Below are 13,888 nucleotides of genomic sequence, written 5' to 3' on the forward strand. Positions count from 1 at the left end.
ATCTGTGTGAGCATTCGCAGAAATTCCTGCCCAAACCATTACAGAGCCACCATTGTAGCTAGGCCTCTCACTTACAGTACAGTCTGCAAATCGTTCTCCAACGCGACGGTATACTCGTTCTCGTCCGTCTGAAGAATACAGACAAAAACGAGATTCGTCGCTAAAAAGAACGGTACTCCATTCTGCATATGTCCAGCCTGCATGCTCGACAGCAAAATTGAGTCGAGTTACGCGATGGCGACGCATAAGCGAAGGTACATTTGCTGGCCTGCGCGGAAAAAGACCGTGTTCCGCTAATCTGTTTCGAATAGTGTCAACGGATACATTACATTCGCGGACATCTCTTAAATTGTTTCGAATTTGAACAGCCGTTCGATGTCTGTCTCTTAATGAATTTAAAACAATAAATCGGTCATCGTTTTCATTCGTACAACGAGGACGTCCCGAACCAGGTCTTCTTTGGACAGAATTAGTCTCCAAGTACCTAGCATAAGCACGTTGCACGGTTGACACTGATAAATCAAGTGCCTCAGCAACGTACCTTCGACTTCTCCCATCTTCAATTAACGCTACAACTTGAGCAGCTTTTTCAGGACTTATCGTCGCCATAATTGACCAATAATTTCAATGCGAAAAGATTAATTATTGTTTACTTTGACGAAATCGTACGAATAAGTAACGCGTCTCGAAAGAAAAAGATCAAGAGAAATCAAGCACTCTTCTCGCAATGTGCGGTCGAGCATAAACAAAAAGTCAGGGCGGAGAAATCACAAAAGATCTGCAGACATCTCCTTCGGATGCAAAACAATTGATTGAAAAATAATGGTTCGAGTTTGCGACGGTGCACGGTATAAACAAAAAATTGTAGCTTATTGGGATCAAAAGCGTACGAAAGTACAGAGTCTCCTCTTTAAAATGCTTTTTTATGCATCTTGATACGATGATTTTTCGCAGAGAGATTCGCATTTGAAGTAAGAATCTGCCTTTTTCTTCAAATGCGAATCTCTCGGCGAAAAATCATCGTATCGAGATGCATAAAAAAGCATTTTAAAGAGGAGACTCTGTACTTTCGTACGCTTTTGATCCCAATAAGCTACAATTTTTTGTTTATACCGTGCACCGTCGTAAACTCGAACCATTATTTTTCAATTTTGCATGCTCGCGCTTTGTCATCCGCCATTTTCAATAAATTTATTTTGCAACATTGAAATAAATTGATTCTTAAAGTAGAGATTTTTAGCTTCATTTCCATATTTTATAGAACTTTCTATCTTTATTATTTACGAAGTTATCGTCAGTTGAAATTTGATGAATTTTTCCCACATTTTCAGTGTACCGCTTTTTTTTCGGGTGAGTGTAGTTAAGTACATATTATCTAGATCACCGTCATGTATTCATAGTCTAGTAACTTTGGTAATGGTTAACATGTATCTCAAATCAATGGCTCATTTCTCAAAACGGAGATGTCATGTAAAACGATTCATATTTTATTGTAATGCGAATAATCGTTAAGCTAAGTTAAGTTATCGAACCGCCACGCGGTCTCTATTTTGTTCAAATCACCGCAGCGAACCTTTACACGAATTAGAGATGCATACTTACAAAGACTAAAGGTTTACTCCAATAAGTAATAAGTTTCGAAATTATAATTTCGAGGCGGTATGTTGCAGATTCAATCGATTTCGTGACAGCGGTCGATAATCGAATTATAATCCGCGGATACAGTCGGAATCAATAATAATCCGCGTGAAGCCGGAGAGGCAGCACTTCCCGGCAAGCATATTTGGCGTGATTGTTTTCGTCAATCACGCATAATACACGTGAAAAATCGCGAATCGTAAACAAAATTCCTTTGGGTTTCTCGGCAGCATACGAGTCGGCAGTCGTACAGAATCTCTCCAAAGGGAAAGTCGATAAAAGTTGAGCGTAATAATCAATTAGCGGGTTATATTTTAATTAAGTCGGAGCATTCAACACGAATTAATTCAGGCAGGGACTTAAGAAGTCCTTCTTAGGGCGATGGGTTCACGGCAGATACCCCTCTCTTATCCGAAGAATTGTGAAGAGCGGCGGCATAGGAATTAAAGACGGTGAGAGGAAGTTAATCGATTGGGACCTGGATTGGTGCTCGGTAACTTGTTGCAACAGCACAAGGTAGAGCAAGAAACCAAGAGGGTACCCTGGAGTCGACGGTTTTCAAGTTCAAAGGTGTTCGATTGGGATCAAAATAGCGGCGCTCGGTAACTTGATGCAGCAGCACAAGGTAGAGCAGGAAGTCGTTAAAATGTCCTGGAGTCGACACTAGAAGTTCGAAGACAACAATTAACTTTCCTGGATTGATTTCAAGAAAAATTGTCGGGACGACAATCTTGAAGAAGGGGGGCAGTGTTGCGCCTGTGCTTTTCGCCGCTGATGCTGTGTGTTACAGCTGACGGACCGATCGATAATATCGATCGGTCACTATAAGTTGAAGCCATATGGCATTTGTAAATAACAAGAATCTTTCTTATTTTTGTTGTCAAGACGATATCGATTAGCAGTTTAAAGGGTCTCTATGACAGTTTGTAAACAAGCTGTTATATGTCAGATCTTCTGTCATAGCTGTCTGCTCGAACGGACGTTTATGACAGCTCTGATATATTGAATTATATTTCCGTTTATTATTTGTTGAATGTTGAGTGTTTATAATTAAAGTGTTTTCTCTTATAAAGTGTTGTGTTGTTTTACTTATTTTCCGCGAGTTCCGTTGACGCGTGTGATATCTCGTTCTGCAAGCGCAACAATATTATAGAAAATAAATGCTAACATTTTTTACGTAGATGTTACTTTAAAATTTAATTATCATCGATTAAATATTTGATTAAATAAATGTAAAAATAATTTTATATACATTATATATATGTATATATTCATTATATAATGTATATAAAATTATTTTTACATTTATTTAATCAAATATTTAATCGACAATAATTAAATTTTAAAGTAACATCCTATACAGCACAGAACATTGCAATTACATTGCAGCAATGTTACAATTTTGCAAGTTGCAATGTAATATTGTTGAGACATTATTGGAACATGTAATTGTAATATTTCGTGAGAATGTGACAGCAACATTCCAAAAACATTACAAAAGCAATATTCGGTAATTGCTAGTTCGTTCGTTTACCGCTATGCGACGCGCGTTGCGCAATCTTGTGGGCTGTGTTTAATTAGCCGCTCCGATGAGGATGCCCACGAGATCCGATGATCGGAGGGGATGAAATAAGCACTACGAATACACTTTAACGATAACAATGTATTTGAGTCTTGTTTGTACAATGCCGAGCCGTTGTAAATCTTTCTCGAAGAAGACGCCTAGCCTGAGTGCGTTCTTTTTAGTAACTACTTCGCCTCTCGACTCTGTACGGTCGATACTATAGGACGGTGTGGTTATCGGCAGGAGCCTACAGTACTCCCCCCTGAGTGTAAACGTTATATATATATAAAAAAAAATGTTGCTTAACATATACGGCTAAATGGTTACAATGTTCTTAATAGCTAAGCTTACACTACTGTGGACGCAACGAGAATAAAAAATAAAATCTTGAGTACAAAATGCTTAAGTTAACTTAAAAGCTACATGTTTCTTAGGATTAGAGTACGTCTTTGGTAACGCATTACATGAATTAGTAATCTGCGGAGCATCGGTTACAATAGGTACATCAGTCTTATCATTAATGAAGTGTGCAGGTTTAAGTCTTTCGACGGACACACTCTGAGGTTTACCATTGGTTTCAAGCGTGAAGACTTGTTCGGAGTCTCGTTGTAAAACTTTGAAGGGGCCAGTATACGGTCGTTCGAGTGGTTTTTTAACCGCATCGCAACGAAGGAATACGTGAGTACAAGAGTACAGATCCTTAAAACAAAATGGGCGTTTTTTGTTGTGATGTGCCGCCGGTATAGGTTTTATTTGGCGCATATACTCGCGGAAATCTTCAAGGAAGATTTGTGGGTCCGGGGTAACATTTTGTTGTATGAAAAATTCGCCTGGAACACGTAAGGTTGTTCCATATATGAATTCCGCTGGGAACGCGCCGGTGTCTAAGCGCACGTGTGTGCGTAATCCGAGCATGACCGTTGATAGTACGCTAACCCAATCTGGTGTGTTATGGCACATTATGGCTGCTTTTAAGGTGCGATGCCACCTTTCTATTAAGCCGTTCGCGGCTGGGTGATACGCAGTAGTGCGAATTCGCTTGCAGCCTACGAGCGATAAAAGGGCAGAAAAGAGTTGAGACTCGAACTGAGCGCCTTGATCCGTTGTCAGAATTCGTGGCGCGCCGAATCGTGCGATCCAATTATCGTAAAATGCTTGTGCCACTGTTCGTGCTGATATGTCGCGGAGGGGAACAGCTTCTGGCCAGCGCGAAAAACGATCGATAAGCGTTAAACAATATTTGTAGTTATTACAAAGAGGCAGAGGGCCAATAATGTCCATGTGGACATGTTCAAAACGTGCGTCAGGAGCGGTAAAATGCGTGGGAATCTGTTTGACGTACCGTGTGATTTTACACTGTTGGCAGTCAGTACATGCTCTAGCCCATTCGGCGACGTCGCGGTGTAGATTAGGCCAAATGTACCTTTGACGAATTATTTGGTCGGTGACCTTCGCACTAGGATGAGCTGGGTTGTGAAATATGTCGAAAACTCGCTTCCTAAGGGGTACTGGAATATAAGGACGTATGGATTCGCCTGACATTTCACAATATAATTCGGTGTGAGGAGTTGGTCCCCATATAAATTTCTTAAATTTAAGGGAGCAGTTTTTAGAATTTAGCAAATGCTTAAGTTCGCCATCCAGTGATTGTTGCTCCGCTAGCTCGACTAGTTCCACTTCCACGGGAAGGTGTAAAGCTTCTATACGTGACAAGCTGTCTGCTACTACGTTATCTGCGCCCGGTAGATATTCAAAATTCGTAGTAAATTGGGCGATAAAGGATAATTGCCTCAATTGCCTAGGAGAGGCTTTGTCAGAATGCTGCTTGAAGGCGTAAATTAAAGGTTTGTGATCAGTTAAAACTTTAAACGGGCGACCTTCCAGAAAATGTCTGAAAAACTTGATCGACTCGTAAACTGCCGTTAACTCGCGATCGTATGCGCTGTATTTTCGCTGAGATGCGGTAAACTTGCGTGAAAAGAAAGCGAGGGGTCTCCAAATATCGGATAAGCGCTGCTCAAGAGCAGCTCCCACGGCGGTGTCGGACGCGTCTGTAACGATGCGTGTTTCCGCTGTATCGGACGGGTGAATTAATAAGGCTGCGTTTGCCAGGTCCTGTTTGGCTTTTAGAAATGCAATTTCGGCTTCCGGTGACCATGCTATTTCCCGTTTATCGTTCTTGCGCGAATCCGTCAAGTAAACGTGAAGAGGAGCTTGTGCGCTCGCAGCATGCGGAAGGCTGCGCCTGTAAAAATTTAACGTACCTAGAAACCGTCGAAGTTCAACGACTGTGCGCGGCTTAGGAAAATTTTGTATAGCTGCGACTTTTTCTATAGTGGGCTTGCAACCCTGGGAGTTAACAAGATGGCCTAAGAAGGTTATTTCTCTTACACCGAAAACGCACTTAGTTGGGTTGATAAATAATCCGAATTCCTTGAGTCTACGGAAGACTGTACGAAGATGTTCCTTATGCTCCTCTACTGATGGGGATGCGATGAGGATATCATCAATGTACACAAACGCGAAATCAAGGTCCTTGAGTGCGCGGTGAATATACCGCTGAAAGGTTTGTGCGGCGTTGCGAAGGCCAAAGGTCATTGAGACGTATTCGAATAGGCCGAAAGGGGTGATGACCGCAGTTTTTTGGATGTCATCTTTTGCTACGGGGATTTGGTGGTACGCTCTAAAGAGGTCGAGTAAAGAAAAAATTTTCTTTCCCTGTAGGTTCGCCGAAAAATCGTGGAGATGTGGGACTGGATATTTGTCCGGGATTGTCATGGCGTTAAGACGACGATAGTCGCCGCATATGCGCCATTCGCCTGATTTTTTTCGAACTAGATGAATTGGACTGGCCCACGGGCTGCTCGAAGGCCGACAAATCCCTAGCTCCATGAGTCGTTTGAATTCAGCCTTTGCGGCTTTTAATTTATCCGGTGCCAAACGTCGAGGACGTTCCGCAGTAGGAGGGCCATTTGTGAGAATATGATGTTCAACATCGCTGGTTTTCTGCGTGGCCTGTTGCAACACGCCGGTGATTTCCTGGAATTCAGTGAGGATTTTGGCAAAATTATTTGAATGATCTACTGTAGAAAGGCATAAGTCCGGAACGGTGCTAATACTGCCTGTGGTATATAATTTGGTAGTGCTATCGAAGAGGCAGCGCCTACTCAGACTAACATCTAAACCATAATGTTTTAGAAGGTCTGCACCAATAATTGAAAATGGCACAGCAGCTAAACAAAAATTCCACGTGATAGCTCGACGTAATCCTATGTCTAAAGTAAGACGGCGTTCGCCGAACGTATCGATACGTGTATTGTTTGCGGCGTATAATTTGAGCTCTGACGGAGTTTTTCTCTGCGTTAAAGAGGCGGCTAACACTGAAATTTCCGCGCCGGTATCAATTAGAAAACGATGACCGGATTTACGGTCGCGGATGTGGAGGCGATTGTGTTTAGGTTCACCTTGCGCGATTGCCTCGGATCGAGAAGGTGTATTTAGTTTTCCGAAGTCTCCTCGCCTACCCACGAGCATGGTTTTCGACAGGAAGTCGCGTTTTTACCGTACTTTTGGTGTATAAAACATAAGCCGGGTTTAACGTCGGATGTACGTTGATCTCGCTGTGTGGAGTTTGGGCGGGAGCGAGAACGGTCTCGTTTGAATTTTTCAAACTTGCTATCGAGCGAATCCAGACGTTTAATGATCTCTGCAAGTTGTTTTTCTGTGTTAGATGGGTCGTTCGTGTCTTTGAGCAAACGTGTTTTGTTTGTACCCGGATGCGACCGAATAGGAGCTATCGCCATACTACTATCCAAACTACTCATGTCGGCAATTTTGTCTGCGATGTCTGCGATTTTCTGAAGGTCGGGTTCGTTCATCGCTACTAAGATCGCTCGTTGAGACTCTGGCAACTGTTCGAGGAATAGAGACTTTAATACCGCTGAACTGCATTGACCGCCGTTCAATTGGCGCATACGATTTAACAGGTGTGACGGCTTTTGATCACCTAGCGATTGACCCTTCAACAACTGACGAAGACGCGCTTCTGGTGAAGTTGAAAAGGCTGACAGAATTCGTTTTTTAAGAGTTTGATAAAAATCCTCGGGAGGGGGATCCGCATTAACGAGGTCTCGGACATGTTGCACGACCTCGCTCTCTAACGCACTGATAAGATAGTCAGCTTTGGTACGGTCTGTCTTACAATTTGCGATTCGAAATGTTGCTTCCACTTGTAAGAACCATGTTTCGGGATCATCACGCCAAAAAGGTGGTATTTTAGGCACGCGATATGAGCTAACCTGAGCGTCGTCGCTGTCTGCCTGGCCCGGAACCGACATAATGGCGGTTGACTAAAAATTACGCGCGACGAAAAATTATACGCGTCACCACGCAGTCGTTACGTTATCGTAAAGCGCGCGAAACTTATCGTGAATTGGCGGCTTAATCTAACACGGACTTAGCTGTACGCTGGCGCGTGTCGCTGACTTGCAGGATGTGTCCGTCCAGTTGTCCGGCCTGTCGTGGTCTTCGTACGTCGTCTCCTTGGCGTTGGGAAGATCGACTCGTCCAAAATTGGGCTCGTTGAGGACTGTCCCGACGATGTGCGGGATTTACTCGGCTTCTAGCGCTTCTTACGGAAGGCTTGAGTGTTCGAGATGCTCTGCGTATTACTTTGTCGTTATGCTTGACGAGCGTTGATGCTCTGCGTATCGCTTCGTCTTTTGTGCTTAACGAACGTCGGGGTCACCAATGTGGGCTGTGTTTAATTAGCCGCTCCGATGAGGATGCCCACTAGATCCGATGATCGGAGGGGATGAAATAAGCACTACGAATACACTTTAACGATAACAATGTATTTGAGTCTTGTTTGTACAATGCCGAGCCGTTGTAAATCTTTCTCGAAGAAGACGCCTAGCCTGAGTGCGTTCTTTTTAGTAACTACTTCGCCTCTCGACTCTGTACGGTCGATACTATAGGACGGTGTGGTTATCGGCAGGAGCCTACAATCTATTTCGCATTTAAGTTTCAGTCATGATTATATAAAACTTGCAAAAAGTGGCTAGTAAAATTAAAGACCAATTAAAGACATAGTAACTACATATATTTTTTATTATACAATTTTTTTTTTTTTTTTTTTTCGGAGATGGGAAAAATCTTCCAAAGACCCGCCCCTAGCCCGTACCAAGGAGGAGTGCTGGATTCAACCTGGAATTATATCCAGGCATAATCAAATCTGAGAATCTTTACCTTCTCAAAAGTTTCGATCCGGAGATCCCATGCGGGTGGCATCCCGGATTTTCCCCTCTGAAAACGATTCAACTCCCAGATATCTCATATACCCAGATGGTCAACCAGGCCGCCTACCAGCTAAAAAACCCACCTCAATAGCTACCTATAACCTTTCTGAAACCCCCATGATTACGAAGGCCGCATTTGCTGCATTCACACTGGGTCCGATTTCCGACGTACGACGTCCGATATCCAATAGGAGAATTTGTTTTATATAAAACAATCTTTCTTTCCAGTGTGAATCCAGCAATTGCAACCAGATGATTATACATTTCTAGTTATACATTATATATTGTTTAACCAACTTTCTCAGCTGCGTCTTTGAGTATTCTGATACCCCGTGAACAAAATCCAAGAAGAACGTACATTTTGTTTGAATATTATAATCTGACAAAGTCCTTTGGTCTTCCATTTCTTTATAACACCCATAAGTCAAACTTTGTATAGACGGAAGAATTCCTAAAACAATAAAATGTTTTTTGTTATTTCAAAGTAATTAACATCAACCTCAATAAACATGTATATATTATTATACAGACTGTCCCGCATCGAGGGTCTGGCATGACATATCCTATAGTAATGAAGATATCTTTAGATCAATCTGCAAATTGATCTGAAGATATTCTCATTTCTATGTGATATACTATACCTGAGCGCGCGAATTTGAAGCAACTTGATTAATCAACTTTAAATGCTTCCCATTTAAAAACTATTTATAGCCTCGACATTTCAATGTTAGGATTTTCATCCAAAAATAATCTCATGAATGTGCCATTACCATATAATGCGTTCAGTATGAAACACCCTGTATATAGATTTTATCATGATTTTATCAATAGATATTTAGACTAGTATAAGTCATTTTTTTTATTAAAAAAATATAAAACTCGAGATAATTAATGTTTCTTTTACATAAAAATAATAAAAAATTATAAAACTTTTGTAAAATATATTTTAAATGTGCAAAATTAAATTATGCAATTTTATTCTTTTATTCTAATAACAAATCTAATAACAAACCTCATTTATAAGTTTAACATATAGTTATATATGTAACATATAACTACTCTCTCTTTCTTTCTCTCTTCTCAAAAGTAGATTAAAGTAGATATTTATATTAAACATTTTCTTACCTACTATAAAGTAAATTTCTTCCTTCACGATTTCTATTGTATCGGATTCCTCAACCTCGACAGTGATGGTATTTTCTCCAAAAATATTCACAAAGATCTGCATGATCCTGTAACATAATACCAACTGCATTAATTTAATGATTCTGTAACAGTATAAGTATTTATTTGATTTATCCATTAAATTTTACCATCAAAATCTATTGTTTCAAATATTTGTTGAAAAATTTCTTTCTTTTAATCAAAACCTTATCTACAATAATAATTAGATGTCAAAATGAAGAGACTTGCCAAGCATCCCAAGTCATGTAAGCATAGAAGGAAACGAGTGGGCAGACTGGCTAGCTGACCCAGTAAACACAAGCTAACAGTAATATAACGTCAATGTTATAATTTCCTACTCAACAATGTAACTGCAATACAACATGCCTTGTACGTAACAATTATATTGTTGAGTGAGAAATTATAACATCAATGTTACTGCGTTACTTACGTTACTGTTACTTTGCATTTACTGAGAAAGAAGCCACAACTGAAGAAGAAAATAAAACGATTGAAATCCCGGTTTGGAACTTTAGATTTGTCTTTAAGAAAGAGACGTGGAACATGACCCAAAATACAATTATTAAAAAAGCCCAATATAAAGGAAGTTTCTATTTCCAAAACTTCTACAATAGGAAAAAAACCAAACCGTGGTTTAATAAAATAAATATGGAAAGATACTTCGTAACACTGGTAAACAGGATAAGAGCAAATCACTTCAATTTGAATGAATCTCTGGCCAGAAAGAAATACATCGAGCATGCGCGATGCGACTGTGGCAACCACGGACTAAGGAATAGAGGGACTGAGTCTAAAGTCCTAGTTTAGGCGAGAGGGGATGGTAACTCAAGCGTGCGGGGGGGACTGCTTTCCGCCATATTGATGTAGCGATTCTCACACAGAGATTCTGTGTCTGTGACATGGTTACACTCGTGTAGTGGTGCCACTAGACATAACGAGTGACAAGCATAAAGAGATTAGGCGATTTTATTATTGTTGTATTATAAATTTTATAAAATACTTTAACTTTTATTACTCTGAGGCTCTGCATACAGTAGACAAAATATTAGAAATAGCAATAAACATTTAATATTAAAAAGAGAAATTATTTTACATCTAACAAGAGAATAAAATATATTAATTAGTTCCAATTCTTATTTCTTAATTTATGCATTAATTTTTTCTATTCTTTTTATTTTTAAAATAAATAATTCCAATTTCTTATTTCTAATATTTAATAATTATTTCTATTTCTATTTCTTATTTTGTTTATTGTGCGCAGGATCTGACTTTCATTTCTCACATATACGCAAATAGTGAGTTCTATGTGTGGTGATTACTAAACGAATATGGCGGCCCCCCCCCGCCGCAAACGTGCTACCCCGGTACAGCTTGTGCACCGTCCCTCTATTCCTTAGTCCGTGGTGGCAACGATTTGGAGAGCCTAGAGCACGTGATATGGAGATGCAGTAGGTACGATGACGCAAGAATCAAGATGGACGCTGAGCTCCGTGCGGCAAACATCACGGAAGAGCTGGACGTGTTAAGCCGAGAGCACAAGCTTTTACATAAAGCATAACGCATAAGCATAAGGAAATTGATTGGTCTATATATAAGCATAAGCAAATGCATAAGGAAATGGACCAATCAATTTCCTTATGCTTATGCGTTATGCTTTATGCAAAAGTCTGTGCTCCGGCCATTAGAGTTAATCAAGAAAAAGGATTGGATGGCGAGGAGCGATGAAAGAAGGGGGGGAGCTAGAAACAGCTTGATGGCGAGGGGCGATGAAGGAAGGAGAGAGTATGATGATCTCATCGACAAACAGTAGCTGTCTGAGATAGCTTCTGTTCGCCGATGAGATCATCATTGCCCCTCTTGCCGCTCGTTCCTCTCAGCATTTGTCCCTCTTGCCGCTCGCCCCTCTCTGCATTTGCCCCTCTTGCCGCTCGTCCCTCTTTGTGCATGAGGTAACCTTCTCTCTAAGATCTTGGCAACATTCCTCTAACCAGAGGATAACCTTAAAAAAAAAAAAAAATTGCTGCCTCACGACAGCTCCATTGCTCTCCCATTTATTCCGACCGCCTACCAAATATCTAAACAAGCTTTACTACTTTTACAATTACGTTACGTATACTATAGATTGGAGTATATTGGAGCAATTAGGAGCATGTTGGTTGACGCCATTGCATCGTCCTCACCAATAAAAATCTTGAATTTATAGTAAAATAGTGATTAATCCGCGTTGGATCAAAATCCGTTCAATCGAAAACGCTATATGTATTCTCAATTTTTGCCACATCACAAATATATAATCATATAAAGCAACAACACTACAAATTGAAAAAATTCGACGCCTTTTGTAACAAACCACCGAAATAAATGCAAAAGCATGAAATTAAAGCTATTTTTATATTTAATTTGCGTAAAATTGATAAAAGACTTACCTCTCGTAGTAGAACAGTACAGAATTGAAAATGATCCAGAATAAATAGAAACAAATTCAGATTTGTATGATGCGTTGTTCTCAACGTAACCGTCGCAAGCAAATAAGACCGGCGTCACATAGAACCCGTAATCCGTAAGGGTGCCGTCACATGCGGCGTAACTTGCGTAAGCGTAACTTGCGCCGACCAATCACATCGTCTCATTTGAATATTAGCTTCCACCTAGTTATTTTTATGTTTTTTACGCTATTGTTGTTACGCTAGAGACCCTAAAAAGAGAGACCGTCACGTGACTGTTAGTGGACTCTGATTGGCTGGTGTATGAATCGCACATTTGTGCTCCGTGTGCACCATAAAGCTGCACTGAACTACACAATGGCCGGTATTCATAGTGTAGTTCAGTGTAGCTTTATGGTGCACACGGGGCACAAATGTGCGATCCATACACCAGCCAATCAGAGTCCACTAACAGTCACGTGACGAGTTGGCGAGTCTCTCTTTTTAGGGTCTCTATGGCCGGTATTCATAGTCCGTTCTTATATTCAAGATCGTTTTAAGTACAAACTTATATTCGCTCTCTTTGTCAGACACAATCTATGTGTGACAAAGAGAGCGAATATAAGTCCGTGCTTAAGACGATTTTGAATATAAGAACGGACTATGAATACCGCCCTATGTTACGCTGAATTAAAGAAAAAAGCGCAACTAAAGTGTGTGGTGGTGTAGGTGATGCAGCGTGAAAAGAGTACATTTTGTCACATATGTAAAAGATTAATAAGATTAATTAAGATTAATAATACTAAATCAGGATTTATTATACACTTTTCTGAGCTCATAATCATCTACTAATATATAAAAAATTAATATTTGAATATTAACTTAATGAATTATTAATTATAACGTAATTAGCATGAATATAAATTAGTACCTTCTGGAATGATGAGTCTATCAATATCACCGATAATCTTTTTACATAACCTCAAGAACATACAAGGTGTACTAAATCAGATTTACTTTATAAATATTACATATATTCCGCTTCACATATACTCGTATACAGAATATCGGTTCCCCATGACGGGTACTTTTCCAGATGCGTAAGTTACGAAAACCAATCATAAATTTCTTTAGTATTTCTGTTAAAGTGTACAACAGAAACTCTAATCAGCAATTGGTTGTATTAGTTACGCATTTTTAACATTTCAGCAAAGTACGCCCCATGTGAATGCCGATTTTCAGAATGCGTAATTTTTGATAAAGTTACTAGAATACTCGGGTTACGCTTACGCAAGTTACGCCGCATGTGACGGCACCCTAAGGGTGGCGTCACAAACAACCCGTAGGCCGGCGTCACATAGAACCCGTAATCCGTAATCCGCACCGGAAGTCCGCAAAAGTTACTAGGGATTGCGTCCGTAACGTTACGTGTGTTTTTTCTCCTTGTGTCCCATGGAGCCGTAAATACACACGTAACGGTATTACTATTTTTTATTTAACAGATTATAATTGTTTATTTGTATTTTATTCATAAGAAAACTACAGAATATATTATAATTTTAACAAACATTTTAATTAAATCGTCAAATTTAGTTAAATAAATAAAATTAAAAAAAGCATTACTAGTAATAACTAGTAACTTTTAGTAACTTTTACGGAAATTTCATGGAATTACGGCTCCATGGGACACAAGGAGATAAAACACACGTAACGTTACGGACGCAATCCCTAGTAACTTTTGCGGACTTCCGGTGCGGATTGCGGATTACGGGTTCTATGTG

Source organism: Linepithema humile, chromosome 4, assembly GCF_040581485.1.
Source record: "Linepithema humile isolate Giens D197 chromosome 4, Lhum_UNIL_v1.0, whole genome shotgun sequence".
Taxonomy (NCBI): Eukaryota; Metazoa; Arthropoda; class Insecta; order Hymenoptera; family Formicidae; genus Linepithema; species Linepithema humile.